Source organism: Amblyomma maculatum, chromosome 4 (genome assembly GCF_055883805.1).
Source record: "Amblyomma maculatum isolate TAMU_Amacu chromosome 4, ASM5588380v1, whole genome shotgun sequence".
Classification (NCBI taxonomy): domain Eukaryota; kingdom Metazoa; phylum Arthropoda; class Arachnida; order Ixodida; family Ixodidae; genus Amblyomma; species Amblyomma maculatum.
In genome coordinates, this window is record NC_139347.1 from 23,390,981 (window position 1) to 23,406,184 (window position 15,204).

General features: G+C 42.4%; 3 non-coding genes across 3 annotated transcripts; all 3 read left to right on the forward strand.

The window, feature by feature from the left end:
- The first annotated feature begins 8,395 nt into the window (after positions 1-8,395).
- Positions 8,396-8,468, forward strand: TRNAV-AAC (transfer RNA valine (anticodon AAC)). Its single transcript has one exon. It is a non-coding gene; the product is annotated as a tRNA-Val (tRNA).
- Positions 8,469-11,796: 3,328 nt separating this feature from the next.
- On the forward strand, positions 11,797-11,869 carry TRNAV-AAC (transfer RNA valine (anticodon AAC)). Its single transcript has one exon. It is a non-coding gene; the product is annotated as a tRNA-Val (tRNA).
- A 3,024-nt stretch (positions 11,870-14,893) lies between these two features.
- Positions 14,894-14,966, forward strand: TRNAV-AAC (transfer RNA valine (anticodon AAC)). Its single transcript has one exon. It is a non-coding gene; the product is annotated as a tRNA-Val (tRNA).
- Positions 14,967-15,204: the final 238 nt, after the last annotated feature.

The window sequence follows — 15,204 nt, forward strand, 5'->3', positions numbered from 1 at the left end:
TCCCATTGTTCAATGCATTTCTGGCAAGTGAGTGCGGAAATGAAAATCGCTTTTGTGAAGATCCAAGGCTAGAAACTTCGCGCCTGATGATGACAAAAATAAAATAATAAGTCGCTCCACTAAACGGGGGTAATAGTAGTTCTGAGAATGCAGCGTGCAATAACACTGGCTACGGAGAAAAAATTGAGGGATACATAACGGCTTTTCCGAGAGCGTACCGCCGTTTGGGAGGTTCGTGTGCATGAGCTTGATTGTGTGTAGGTATGTGTGCGTGCGTACGCGTGTTCGTGAAATACAGCTTGGCATTTTCTCCGCTTGTGCATGCTTCATTCTTGGCTAGGGAAAGAACAATAAGCTCTGCGCTCGCTCGGTCTGGTGGAATTATCGTGAGTGCGAAGGTGCTTGCTGTAACTGAGTGGGTTCAGCGTAAACATTCTCACCTCCGCCCTAAGAGGGCTGGCAGCCACGCTTATTCCCGGTCAAGACAAGGGTTTCACAGAACAAAAGAGCTCTCGCTTCTCTCAAAGAAGGAGCTAATAAGGATAATGAGAAATGATAGCAGAAATATAGTGTTCAATTTTTAGCACGGACCGGCTGCTATGTCACATTTTGTAGCCACTCAATTACTCTGTGAATCGTCAGGAGACAGCAGAAAAATCTAAAAACATAATGGGCCGGGAAGGAAGGTAATTACAGAGGTTATTGGCACCAGGATTTGAACCCCCCCCCCCCCCCCCCTCCTTTTTAACTCTTCAGATGTAAAAATGGCCCAGGAAGCAAGGTAATTAACGAGGTCGTTGACAGCAGGACTTAGGTCCCCCCTTTGTTTTTACTGTTCAGATGTTCATTTCGAAAGCCACAAGTTTTCGGCAGAAGTCACTATTGTCACTGACAAACGCGGCTGGACGTAGAACAGTACAGCTGATCTTTTAATGAGGCAAAGCTCGAGAGACCAAGGCGGTGTTTGGCCACGCGCCAAGATAGGGTTCGTCTAAATGGTGGTGCCAAATAGTGACATCTTGATAGACAATGCTCCGCACAAGCTCTCGCAGCGCCTCGTCCCCGGCGTCTGGCATGGACCCGCAGTGGTGTGCGGCCGTTACACATGCCTGACGGCTGTATTGCGCGCATCGCTCCTGCACTGAACATTCCATGCTCGTGGCTTCTTAGGCGAAATCGGCGAGGGTTCCTGGAAAGTCACTAATGAGGCCAGCATACAGCTGGCCTCATTAAGTGCCGCATGAAGTGCCGTATCTTCATTGCCTCAATCATAGCAATGTCGGGCCAACTGAAAATTAGTGTCATGTTCTTCACAAACATAGCCACTCTGTCGTTTTACTGCCGTGATTTGGACCGTATTAAGATTTGTGAGTTTTTTTTTCGCGCGCACGAGCTGATTGCGGCGAGCAACTCATGGCGAAAAGCTTCCTAGTTTGCAAAGGAAGCCTCCTGGTTCTCAAACTACATCTCCGCCGAGTTTTACAGCGCGAAATACATGTTTATTAGATCCCGTTCGTAGTTCCATTGATTGAACGCGGCCACACGGTCAAAATTGACCAGCCAGTCTTCCACATACTTGAATCAGTCACCGTGAAATGATGACGGTGATCGAAGGGCGAGAAGAACGAACGGGGGGGGGGGGGGGGGGGGGGGGGGGGGGGGGGGGGGGGGGGGGGTGATTGCCGTACTTCTGACTTGTCTGGCTGCAGGTAGTGGACGTCATGGCTCGAACCGATATCGTCAGTGGCTGAAACTCTAGTTGCAGGCCTCAGAGGCGACGGCTTGCTTTATGGACAGGTGTGTCGTCCGCGCGTCGGTGAGCAGCGTCAGTGATGTCGTTGTGATCAGCGTACCTCTTTACCCCGCACATCCATCTAACGTCACCGACAAATCTGGCTACAAGCAGAGCTCTACTAGATACGAAAACGATGTTCTTCCCGCGCCAAGATATAATTCGGCCACATGGTAGAGGCAGAAGGGTGACACCAGTGTGGCAATATCAGCTTTTGTCAGGAACGAGAAGAAGGCTCTCCTTCCCTTTAAAAGCTGGTTTTAAAACAAGATGAGCCTAAAAATAAAGTGCAAGTGTCGGTGGCATCGGCTGATCACGGAAGTGCGCTGCGCTTCATTGGCACTCTTTTTCGAGAGGAACGCTCATCTCCAAGGCTAGGCTACACCACCATTCACTTGTGTATGGTAATCGCGGAGTCCTTAAGATTGTGCATGTCACAAGCTATGATCCAGATATGGGGATATGACGAAGTAAATATTTCCCAGCAATAAATGTATATATTTGTTTTCGTCGCACAGGCGTCAATGTACCCAGAAAGGGAAACGATTTTTCTTCGCAACAAAAAAGTATGCGGACTTGTCCTCAAGTATCCCTTTAATTTTGCCATTTGCTGACACCGTTCCTTAAGGTTAGTCACCAAGGGAAAGACCAGGACTGCGTTTAAAATATACATTTACAGGTTGATTTTAAATCCTACATGGGGCGGCAAGTATACGTAAACCGCGCGTGTGTATGTGTGCTAATTGTTCCCCTTAATTGTTCCCATTCTGATGGTATCAAGGGGAGGGGTGGAACAGGCAGGAATCAATCGAGCAGGGATCAATTTCAGGGATGAGTCCGTGAGTCTCTTGCATTAGCTCTAAGTAACTCACACGACCGCACAAATGGGTTCTGGGCGCTGCTAAATACGTTCTTTCACTAAATAATATTAATTCTCGGAACGCGTTGGGAAAGTACGAAGCACACGTTTGTCGTGGCTTCTTAAGAAATTGACTAATTACGCACAATGTTAGAGGCGCGCAATAAACATCTTGATGCAAACGGTACGCAACATGTTTAAGTCCATTCGGCGGAAAATCCCAGAATGCTTGCCGTGCATTCGGGCTACACAAAGAAGAAGCGCACTATCCAGATACATCCCCACTGGAGTTACATGTAACTCATTGCAAGAACATCGTCGAAATTTCTTGAGAAGCCTTTAAAAGCGTGAGAACTTAGATGCAAAGAATTACGCTTAGCACTCATTACGATTCGGTGTGCACGCTACATCACCCCATGGGCAGCACACAAAGGCATGAATAAAACGAAACACGTAAAATATTATAACAAGAATTCAGTGAAATAAAAAAAATATACACATGCCATTTATTTTTACGTGGAAACCAATGTGGCCACTTTACCCCTGATTTGTTTATCTCTGTATAGCGCCTTCATGTCTTAAGTGGACCAATGACAGAAGGAAGAAATACCTTTTGGAACAAGCATGCACAGGCTGCAAATCACAGATAATTTTTAAAGAATGACTGTACAATCGACTAAATGTTTAGGAGAAACATCAAAGACAGAAAAATTAATAGCAATTCGGGGCGAAGGTGAATATTGCATACCGAGGATTTGGCAAGTAAATCGTTATCAACGGCGAAATTATGTGATAGTCACAAAAGATGGACAAATTAATCAGTTATCGGAATGAGTAATTGGCGACGACAGCATTTTCCAGCAAGACTGAACGAAACTTGCGAGGCTAGGAACCTTGCAATGCTGTTTTCCCGTATAAATAAATAGCGCACCAGAAAAGTGTAAGTCTACCGGGAATAAAGAAAACCTATAGAAGTATAATAGGATGTTGGTATGGTTTGGCTTATGGGGATTACCTTCCCAAAGCTACTCTGGCTGTGAAAAAGAGTGGGCTACGGCAATTTTGATCGCCTGGGGTTCTTTTAACATGCACAAACATTACACAGCACACGGGCGTCTTGACTTCAGCCTCCATTGAACTACGGCCGCCGCGGCCGGGATTCGATCCCGCCTCCTTGGGCACAACAGTCAGAGCCCTTCACTGCACCACCATGGCGGGGCACACTGCTGGTTATCTAGGTTCGATGAACTGTTGTTTTCTCTTATCATAACCATCCCAATGATCAAAACTTTAAAATATTATGAGTACGTTTGACAATTTTACGTTCACGGTGGTTACTAAACATAATTAAAAAAAAATAACGACTCTAGACGTTTAGTATGCGCTACCAATCCCTCCGCACTTCATGCAATGAACCAGTAAACATTCAGTGTCAACGTGGAAAGTTAGGTATAGTCTGTAGGCATTCATTGCAAACGAGCGCGAAAAAGACGAACAGGGCAGAAAAGTCGACTTATGTCGTGTTGTTTTTCCTGCCGTGTTCGCCTTTTTCGCGCTCGCTTATTTACCGTGAATGAAAGTCTGAGTGTTATGTGCCCTTATGTCAAATGTTTTTTGGAACCGACCAGATGCGAATTCAATACTAACCGCGAAACATCACATGCATACATTACTAACGAGTATCTTTGGTTTACGTCTGAGAAAGTAAGGCATGTTGGAACTAGTTGGAAGTTACTAAGGTACTGCTTGGATATTAAGTGAGTGATAAGAACAATGAATGATGCAGGCAACTTCAAGCTGAGAAATTCCTACCGCAAAGCGATACAATTTTCACATGCCAAGTTTAGGCGAATTTGCCCTGCTTGACCTAAATTTACACCTCTTATTAGAAGGGCTACAGTGTTAAATAAATGCATTACATCTTTTCATTCACGTTAACTTAGCTTTGTTTTCGGAACCCTGCGGTAGGCAATTCCTGAAGGTGCAAAATACATCGGCCCCACACATTGTCATATCTAGTTTAGCCGCGATATATGCAATGCAAGACTTAACTCGGTTCGGTTTATTTTATGTTTAATTTCCTAAAGCGACTCAAGCTATGAAAGACGCCGTGGTGGAGGGCTTCGGAAATTTCGTCCACAAAGTTATTTCACGGGCACTGACAGCTTACAGGATACGAGTGCCGTCCCCCTTTATCGAAAAGCGGCCGCCGCGGACAGATTCGATCCCGCATCCTTTGGCAAAGCAGCCGAGCGGCTTAATCACTGCACCACTGCGGCGGGCTCAATGCTTAACTTGAGATCAGCTTTGCACACCTGAGTTATCAATCAGCGAGTGCCTAAAATAAATATATTACATCCCATACCTTGTTATCACAGGCTTCATTGGCCCTGCAGAAGCGGCGTTCGAAAGAAATATGGTTTGATGAAGTGCAAAGGCTCTCCCAATAACCTCTAATCAGCCCTCTCCCGTACCACCCACGGCATGGATATTTCAGCAAAATTTTCAGTGCATCTTCCCGTCTATTTATCGGCCACCTCAGGTTACATCTTAACTCCCCTGACATACGTTATGGTTTTCAAGTTGGCTACTCATTAAATGTTCAATGAGTTCATGATACATAAATGCCAGGAGCGACCCCAGTTCAATAAATGTTTCCCACGCGAAACTAGGCATGCAGCTATACGCTACAAGTATGCTTCCTATACCGCTAAAAAGTAAAATAAGACGTTCACTGCTTGCTACATATGAAATGAGAGAAAGATACAAACCCGAAACTTTTATTTACTCTTCAAATTTCTTTACCGGGTATCTTTATAATTGCCATTCCGATCACTCCTGCTTTTCCTCACTTTTTCGTTTGCAGGCGTCTTTTTTTTACAAAAGTATAGTGCGGTAAGTATGGCGCTTTGGATGCTTCTGTCCGTTTTCATTCACTCCATGATGCGGAGCTGTTACGCCAGGCTCGCTCTCTAAACAATTTGAGTTGTGTGAAAAAGGAAGGTATCAGGGCAGTTGGAGCCGGTAGGACGTAATGCATAACTGAGATGCATAGCCGGTTACATAAACTGGACACAGCTGCGAGCTCTGCAAACGGCCTCCGGTTTGTTAATTAACTGTTCTCAGCTGTGCTTGTGGTGTCAAAGGGTTCATGGTCACGTTGGGTCATTGTCACGATTTTCCTTCTTGGACTGCACAGCCTGTGGAAAACGCGCATGTTGGACTAAAATGCTGAGCCTCTCGTTTCCTCCAGTATTCATTTCGGCTATATGGTGCACAAGCTGCGAGCCACTTAAGACAGTGAATATCAACCGGACTGGCTCCCAATATTAATGTGTTGTCTTTTTTCTTGCCACCATTTTAGTGGAGTTGTGCTAAGGCGTATTTTAGTTGTGTGATGTTGTGTTGTATATTTCAATTGAACTTGTTCGGCAACAATCCGATTGCTTTGTAAATAATGAATATTTTCCTGGGTTTAAACGCGTGTAATAAATACCATAATGCAAAAAAGAAAGCTGCTCTTGCGGTATAATGGCTTTCACATCCGCCTAACACGCGGAAGGTCCATGTTCGATCTCTGATAGGCACACGAGCTGCTTTTGGCTCCAGAGCTCATGCTGGAAGTAGTATCCAGATGTTGTGTTAAAACTTGTGATTATCTCATTTCCTCGGTTTGAAATCATAACTACCTGTTAGGCCCATTTTTCTGATTCTTCGCGTGCTTTAGGAGTAAAATGTCTGACAGACTTTCTTCTGATGAAAAGAATTTCTAAGTAGTAAATATGTCATCCAGTAATAATTCTTCTATTAGAGAGTGGAACGTTGCTGTTGGCTTTCTCATCGCAGTTATACGACTGTTCGACACCCCAACAAATAATAGAAAGCTGTTGAAGTTGTGTACTCCTTCAAATTTGCTAAAATAAACTAATTCTTTTTAATTTTTTATAATTTTTATTCTTAAATAAACTGACCTGAAACGTAAAACTGCCAAAAACACTTCTCTCTTTTACCGTGAATGTACCTCATGGGGTACCTTGAGAGATAACAGTGGCTGCGTGTGATGCCAGTAGTCCTGGACAACTTATGAACCACGTACTTCCCGTGTTCATACCACGCCATACTGCAAATAAAATATTTGTCCAAGGATTTAATTTACTGTTTCAGCGTTGGTGTTATTTAACACAATTTGCGGTAACGTAAATTTATGTGACGGGGGTTAAATAGGACAGCTTCGGTTTTATGTGGGTGAAGTTTTAGACAGTTACATGCATTTATTTTTACAATGTGATGTTGGCCTTATTAGCTAAATCTTCAGATGAGTCGTTGCAAAAAACGTTTCATGAAGACAGATTTTCTCATTTAGGTATAGCATAATAAAAACGGATACAGAAGGCTACCATGTGGCCGACCTGTTTTTACTGACGTCACTGCAGAAGTTACTGCTCCAATCAATACACCCTGAGATATACGTCGCAAATATAATCCCAATAGTTTTTGTCATCCCATTGATGTTTTCTTAATAACTCTATTTATTAGTATCGTGTGGGTAGTAAGATCAAAATACTTTTGAGTAGTCCGAAAAAGGTCCGACAAGCATATTTTTCCGTTCAAAATTCTCAATAATGAATTATTTTTGTGTGAAGACGACAGTCCTGTCGACCCATTCTTGACAAAGCCATATCGGGCTGACCATAGGAGGTTATGACGGTAAGTAAATGAAGACAGACACTTTAGAACTATTTTCTCCTCACCTTATGAAATAAAAAAAAATATTAAAAAATGCAGGCTATATAGGTCGATAATGCGACATTTCATTGCTATCATCGTTTTCGAATCCAACTGTACGTTCACCATTTTATACTACTCGGGAAAATGTCGGCTGAGAAGGCCAGGTCGAAAATATGGCTAAGGCAAAGTGCCTTACGTTACGTTACGTATTTACGTTACGTAAATTTAGTTACGTATTTTACAGATGCTATCTGAATGCCTCCTGCATCGGGTGCTTCGCCGTTATTAATCACAAAAAATAATAAAACGGGCTCACTTCGTGATACCAGATCTAAAAAAAAATGTTTTGTCATTATGAACATTCATGACAGTTAAAATCACCAAGCGACATAAGACAGCTGTTGAAGGCATTAGCTAGTTCAACCCCTTATAATTCTGTCCCGGCCTTTATAATTTTAGTTATTGTGTCTGACTGAGTTCTAATTCCGGTGTCGAGTGCCTTCCAAACAATTCTAGTGCGCGGTCCGGTTAGTTGAATAGGTTAATACAAGGCAGGGTTTTTACAGCACGAATGAGTTTAGTGATAAAATTTGGGCATATCTTGCACATTTTGTGGGCTTCTAGAGCCTTGCTGCGTATAAATGCTCTGTATAACTGGTCTTTGCGGAAAACACGCATAGCATATGTAAAAAAAAAAAAAAAAAAAAAAAAAACTTTCGTAGAAATCTGTTCTATGCTGTATGCGGATCCCTTGCTGTGAAGACATCTTTCTTTAAACCGCAGTTAGGCGACCTCTAAATGCGCGGAGCGTTCCTGTACTAATAATACTGGCAGCAAATTTGCTTGCCGCGTATTCCGTCTGCAGGCTGTCCGGCGCAGTTCAACCCCCGCCCCGCCGGCAGTCCTTGTCGAGTCGCAACGCGCGCCCGACTTCGCGACTGCAACCGGTCGCAGAAGTAGGTCACTGCCGCTGATACCGTCCACAATACTTTCCTTTAAAATAGTGGCTCACAGCTGTGCTTGTGGTGTAGTGGCTATCACATCCGCCTAACACGCGGAAGGTCCCAGGTTCAATCCCTGGCAGGCACATGGTTCTTTTTGTGCCCCTGTTCACGCCGACTACGCGGCTTTATTCATAAAGTACTCAGGAATAAAAATGTTTTGATCAAATTGTAACGGCTAATGGATAGTCTGTTTCTTTTCTCGAGGTTCATTGGACATGATGCAGTAACCTACATCGATAAACTTCCTTTTCACCGTTTACAACTGTGGCATGAATTAGCAATCGCTGGCTGCATTTTAAGCGTTATGCTGACCTCGCGCACTGTGCGTTTCTCAAATTAATCATGGCGTGTGGTGCAATCAAATGAAACTGAAGGATGCCTTACGCATAGCATGGCTTTTATTATTCCTTCGTTAATGGCTTGAAAACGCTTACATTAACCTGTAACGTTGCGTATACGACAAAAATACGATGTAGACAATGATGCATTAACATTTCCCTCAAACAAATAAGTCTCGATATGTTTAACCTTAATCGAACCTCGAAAATATAATCACTTCCATTTTAATTTTGTGAAACATAAGCAGAGCTTTGAGGATATTTCATTAATCAGGCATATACATTTCTGTGTGAAAATTAACACAGAAGTTTCGTTGAGCAGCACACGTACTGTTGTAATTGCACAATTGCACCGAAATGTGTACATTCGCAGACATGCTCGCCATCCAACTAACTACCTTTTAGGCAGAAAAAAAGTATGGCATGCTGAAAACGTCTCAGGCTGGCTATACATAGCAAAAAACAAACAAAAAGAAATACTAAAAAAAACATTCCACACTTGGGAAACCAAAATACAGAAATTTAAGAGCGAAATTTATTATAGATATGGGTACTTATCATGGCGCCGACACCTCAGTTGTCACAGGCTCTTCTTAAAGTTGAGCGGAGCTCGTCTAGAATCCCGCCGACAAAATACGCAAGCTTTTGCAGTACATCCAAACATTCCAAAATAAAGTAAAACTTCTTCATCAGAACGAAACGTGAATCGCCATATCCAAGCCTATATAGAAATATGCTGCTGCACTGTCTTTATACCAACGGTTTTAGCTAGAAACTGTTGATGTTGCCAGGTGTGACGGGCAAGGGCGTCGTGAGTGCTGTATTCTTTGGACCATACAGATTTTATTAAAACAGTTTAAGGAAACGCTAGTTCAAAAACTTCAAACTTCGATATGAATGCAGCCAAAAGTCATTGAAACCAAAATAAGCATATGGGAATGTTTTCATTTTGTTTTTAATTTATGGTGTTGTCAATATGAAATTAACAGCGTAGTCATTTTATGGCTGAAACATGATTGACTAGAATGTAGAAGAGGAACAATTATCTATTGCTAATCCGATACAAACTCACAGCGTCTAAAGTTCGGTGGAAGGACCGGTTCGCACCTTCAGCAATTCATAACCTGTAAGCAAAACATCTGAGATTATTTCCTGAAATGAAATAAAATTCGTTTTTCTAAACTGCAAAATAAAAGACCACATATACAATAACACACACACTGTGATAAATGCGTTAGTGGCGCTAACACGCATTGACAATGAAGCCTAGAAAAGTAACCTATTAATCAATTCTTGGCACAGATTTGAAAGTTAGCAGTTCGGTATTGGCTTGACACAAAGTACAAGTACACTGCGCTATGGATGTGCCCTTCCTAACTGCATAGTGTAAAAAGTAAAACAAAATGCTGATTATGCTAGATGAATTGCGAGAGAGAAATGTATAAAAATGACTCTTGCAGCAAACTTTCAAATATCATGATGCAGCGAAACACGACCCTCGTTATAATTACCCTGCACGGAGGTAGATTGACGAATCACAAATGTGCACATTGATAGACTATCTTACGAACCAGAGGTGCAATGTAGTAAGAAATAAAGATCTGCTCTCAGTGCTGGGATATGTACCGTCTTTGCCAAAAGTAACCAGGCTGCGCAGTGTACTCCTTCGCACTGTAGTGCAGCGTTTATGGGACATCTTAAAATTTTAATCACTTGTACGAAAAGAAAGCCACTCGCCTTTATCTGTGAAGGCCACTTTTTTACTTTTGCGGTAGATCAAGGATTCCAAACACGGCTGAGAAACAAACCTTTCAGCCTGGTTACTTTTGGCAAAGACGGTACATCATAGGGTTCCATAAGGCCACGCTATCTGGCTCGGTATTGAACCCTGAGGGTTATAACACTTTTAACAAAGATGTACCAGTGTACTGCACCATCTCTCTAAATTCAATAATCAGCGACAGGGTTAAAAATGAAAAATATAATTTAATACAGCAAATTTCAGAGAAATTATCAACTTTTCGGTACACTGCTACTACACAGCGCTCCATACTATGTAGTAGATGGTCAGTAACGCTGTAAGCCATGCTCTTCTCATGACATGACATGATTTATGCGCCAATGTAGTATTTACATTGCTGAAGAAATAGAGGACTACAAGATATCAACGTCGCCACGAAACATAGGTCCTGGCACTCCGCTCCAGTCGGGTCCCAGTAAATCACAAATATTAACCTAGGTAACATTCATCATTATGGACGAATTTTTGTTCAGCTAAAAAGTTTGTGTGAACGTTTTCCTTTGTAGAGGCGTGGGTATACGCTCGGTGGACGTTAATGAATTATAGCTCTTTCACCTTTGAGGTCTACTTACGAACGTTATGAAACACTCATATTATGAAGCTCAAGTGGAATAAAGAGGAGCGACCCACTTCTTAAACTTTGCAGTCCGTTCTCGAATACGGACAAGAACGTTTTCTGGCAGGTATTTTCTCGTGGTCATAACTTTCAAGCCGGGGCGAACAGAGTGTGGAGTTGGTTATAACTGTGTAAAGACGGTCAAAATTACCCTACAGCCCTCCATATTTCCTCGCGTAGTCAAAATTGAGGTTCTTTCGTGGTACGAGTGTCCTGAGGCATCCACTGGCCCACGTCTGCCTTAGTTATTTGAGTGGTGCAACACGCAGCAGTTAGGTCAATTGTAGCCTTCTGTTTTGTTTTTTGTCCAGTCGCACTGTTTCACTACACTGACAACAAAAGTTTTTCCACTTCACATATCCCTCAGAAAACCTAATCCTTTAAGTAACATGTAGCATCCTTTGGGAAAAGACCACCTAACTGCAGGTCCTGAGGTGCTTTTAAATTTTACCGCATAATCCAGCTGCAGGCTATGTTACACTTCGCTGGTGTGCGTTTGCGCCGTCAGAAGGCGCTAGCTCTCCAAGCGCTGTCCAAACGGTCCTTGCTTATGGTGCCGCAACCCGTACCCGCCTTCCCGGTAGCGACCTGTCGCAGAAGCAGGTTACCACCGGAGATACTGTCTGCAACAACTTTCTTCAGCGAGGGCGCCGCAGCTGTGCTTGTGGTGTAGTGGTTATCACATCCGCCTAACACGCGGAAGGTCCCAGGTTCGATCCCTGGCAGGCACACTGTACGTTTTGCTTCTTGACATGCAATGTTATGACGTTGCAATCTGACTGAATGTTATGCATTATATTGACTCCGCTCAGTGCAAGTGTCTCAAATTAACCATGGCTCATTTTGAAATCAAACGAAATTGAAGTATGCCTGTTGCATATCTTGGTTTATATTATTCCTTGGTTAATAGCTTGGAAACGTTTACATTAGCCTGTAGCGTTTCGTAAACGTTACAAATACGACGTAGATAATACAATATTATTTCACTTCCACAAATACACCTCGAAATTTTGAACCTTGACCTAACCCCGAAACGATAATCACTTCCATTTGGTTTCGTGAAACATAGGCAGAATTTTTGAAAATATTTCATTTGACAGGCCAGTACTTTTCTGTGCGAAAATTAACATATAGAATCTTTATTAAGTGGCACACATACTGCTGTAATTGCATGATACTGTGTACACCATATCAGACATGCGTTTTGTCATCAAACTATCCTTGAGGCAGAGCGAAATATGTGGCAAGGGCTCATGTTGGCTAAACTGCACAAATAAAGAAAAACTAGAAAGAAAAACACACCCCAGAAGTTTCTTATATGCCAGCTCTGGGACATCAACAAAAACAAAATAGAATTTTAAGGACAAACTTTATTATAGACATTCGTATTTATCATGGCGCAGTACATCTGTTGTCACAGGCTCTTGTTAAAGTTAAGCGAAGAGCAAGTCCAGAACCCTGCCGACGGAATACGCAAGCTTTTTAAACACATGCAAATATTCCAAAATAAATTAATACTCCTTTACAGAAGGAAACGTAAAGCGCTGCATAGAAGCCTATATAGAGAAATGTTGTATTGTCTGTACATTAAACATGTCCACTGAAAACTGCTGGTGTAGCCGGGTGTGATGGCCAAGAGCGTAATCAGTGACGCATTCTCTTTGCCACACATATTTTATTACACTGCATTATGGAAAGGCTAACTAAAAGTATCATATGAATACATTCAAAAGTAACTGAAGCCAAAATAAGCATACGGGAATGACTCCACTTTCTTTTCAGTTTTTGGTGTTTATCAATAGAAAACTAACAGGGCAGTCCTTTTATCGTTGAAAAATGATTGACCAGAAAGTCGAAGAAAAGAAAGCACCTCAGAGCCTTTAAAGTGCGGTATCTCCAACTGCTAGAACAGGTCTGCATCTCGAGCAGTTCTTAGCCCATAAGCAATAGATTCGAGATTATTTCTGTAAATACAATAAGCGTCGTTTTGCAAAATAAAGGAAAAAATAAAAGACAACACACACAATAGCGAAGAAACTGTGAACAATGCATTTGGCACGATTACAACACGGCTACATCGACACCGAAAGCCTAAAAAAGTAACATATTCAGTTATTTCTTGTCACATATTTCAAAGTTACCTGTTCATTCAGCGCCTTAGCAGATACAACGAGTGCACTGCTTTATAACGGTGCCCTCCCTGAGTGAATGGCGCAAAACGTATAAACAAAGTGCTAGATTAATGTTATGTTAGATTAATTGCGAGAGGGAAATGTATATAAGAGCCTACTTGCAGGACATTTTCAAATGTCGTGAAGTAGTAAAACACGGACCTTGTTGTAATAATCCTGCGCGAAAGTGTTATACATGAATTACGCAGCCGCCCAACGAATATTGCCTTACGTACTAGAGTTTCAAACTTGTGAGGAAGATAGGTCGGCTCGCAATCGAGAAATGCGTATCCCCAAGGGTTTCATAAGATCATGCTACCTGACTCGACATTCAAACCAGTTGGGCTATACCACACCACACTTAATAACGCTTCACCAGGGCACTGCATCATTTCAGTTTGTTCAGTGGGCAGAGAAAGGATTTAAATGCTGAGTATACGATTGAATAAAGCATGATGTAAGAGAAAGTTTCAACTTTTCTGTACATTGTTGCTGGAGAGCGCATCGTACTGGGCTGTAGATGATCAATAACACTGCAAGTTATGTTCTTTCCATGATGACATGGTATAATTTGTACGCTACTGCACTCTACAGGCAGGCGGCATTCACGCTGAAGAAATAGAAAATTACAAAATACCAAAGTCACGTACCATGAAAAATACGTCCTAGCCCTCTGCTCTAAGCGCTTTTAGGTTACTCATATTTTATCAACCTAGGTGCCATTTATACCTACATACGAATGTTTCTTCAGCTAAGAAGTTGGCGTGATATCTTAAATAGTTTCTATGGAGCCGTATGGCTACGCTCGGTGGACTTTAATGAGTAATTGCGCCCTTGCTGCTAGAATCTCTACCTTTGACGGTTATTCGAAAATGTTATTAAACTCTCAGATCATGAAGCTCAAGCCGAAGAGAGAGGCCCTATGAACAATTCTTTCCTGAACTTTGTAGTACGCTCACGAATGCGGGCAAGCCCGTTTTCTGGCAGGCATTTTCTCGAGGTTATAATTTTCATGCCAGGGCGAACAAAGTGCGTAGCACGTTATAATTGTGTAAAGATGGCCAACGTAACCCTACAGCACTCCTGTACGTCCACGCAAAGTCTAAATAGAGGTTGTGACGTGATACACATGTCACCGAAGCACACATTAATCGACGTCTGCCTTTTGTATTTGAGTAATGCTACTCAAGTCAGTTATGTCGATTGTAGCTTTCCGTTCTATTTTCTTTTTCTCCAATCACTTATTTTACTACAGTGACAACACTAAGTCTTTCCACCTCACATTCTCCTCAAAACCTAATGTTTAAGTGACTTGTAGTATGCTCCGAAAAAATACCACTTGATTGCAGCTCCTGAAGTCATTTTAAATTTGACCGCATAATCCAGCTACCAGGGTTTGTTGCGCCACACTGGTGTGCATTTTCGCCCTCAGAAGGCGCTAGCCCTCCAGCGTTGTTGAAAAGGTTCTTGCGAATGCTGTCTCGCTACACGGGCCCACCTTACCTATAGCAACCGGTCGCAGAAGTAGGTCGTCACCAGGGGTACCGTCTGCAACAGTTTTCATCGGGAAGAGCGTTCTCGGATGTGCTTGTGGTGTAGTGGTTATCACATCCGCCTAACACGCGGAAGGTCCCAGGTTCGATCCCTGGCAGGCACAGGACGCTTTTTTTCATGGTCAGTGCTCGTAATAAAACTCACGGTACTCGTTTGTACCTTAGACCAAATTTTATTCCTCATATAATAGCAGCACTTAGCTTAATATTAAAAAGTAACTGTTTCCTATGATTTTTAAATCATTAGCATTCGGTTGCACATTATGTTGTTGTTGTTGTTGTTGTTGTTGTTGTTGTACTCCTCTAATTTGATGGCACATACTCATACAGGGGGATCCGCCA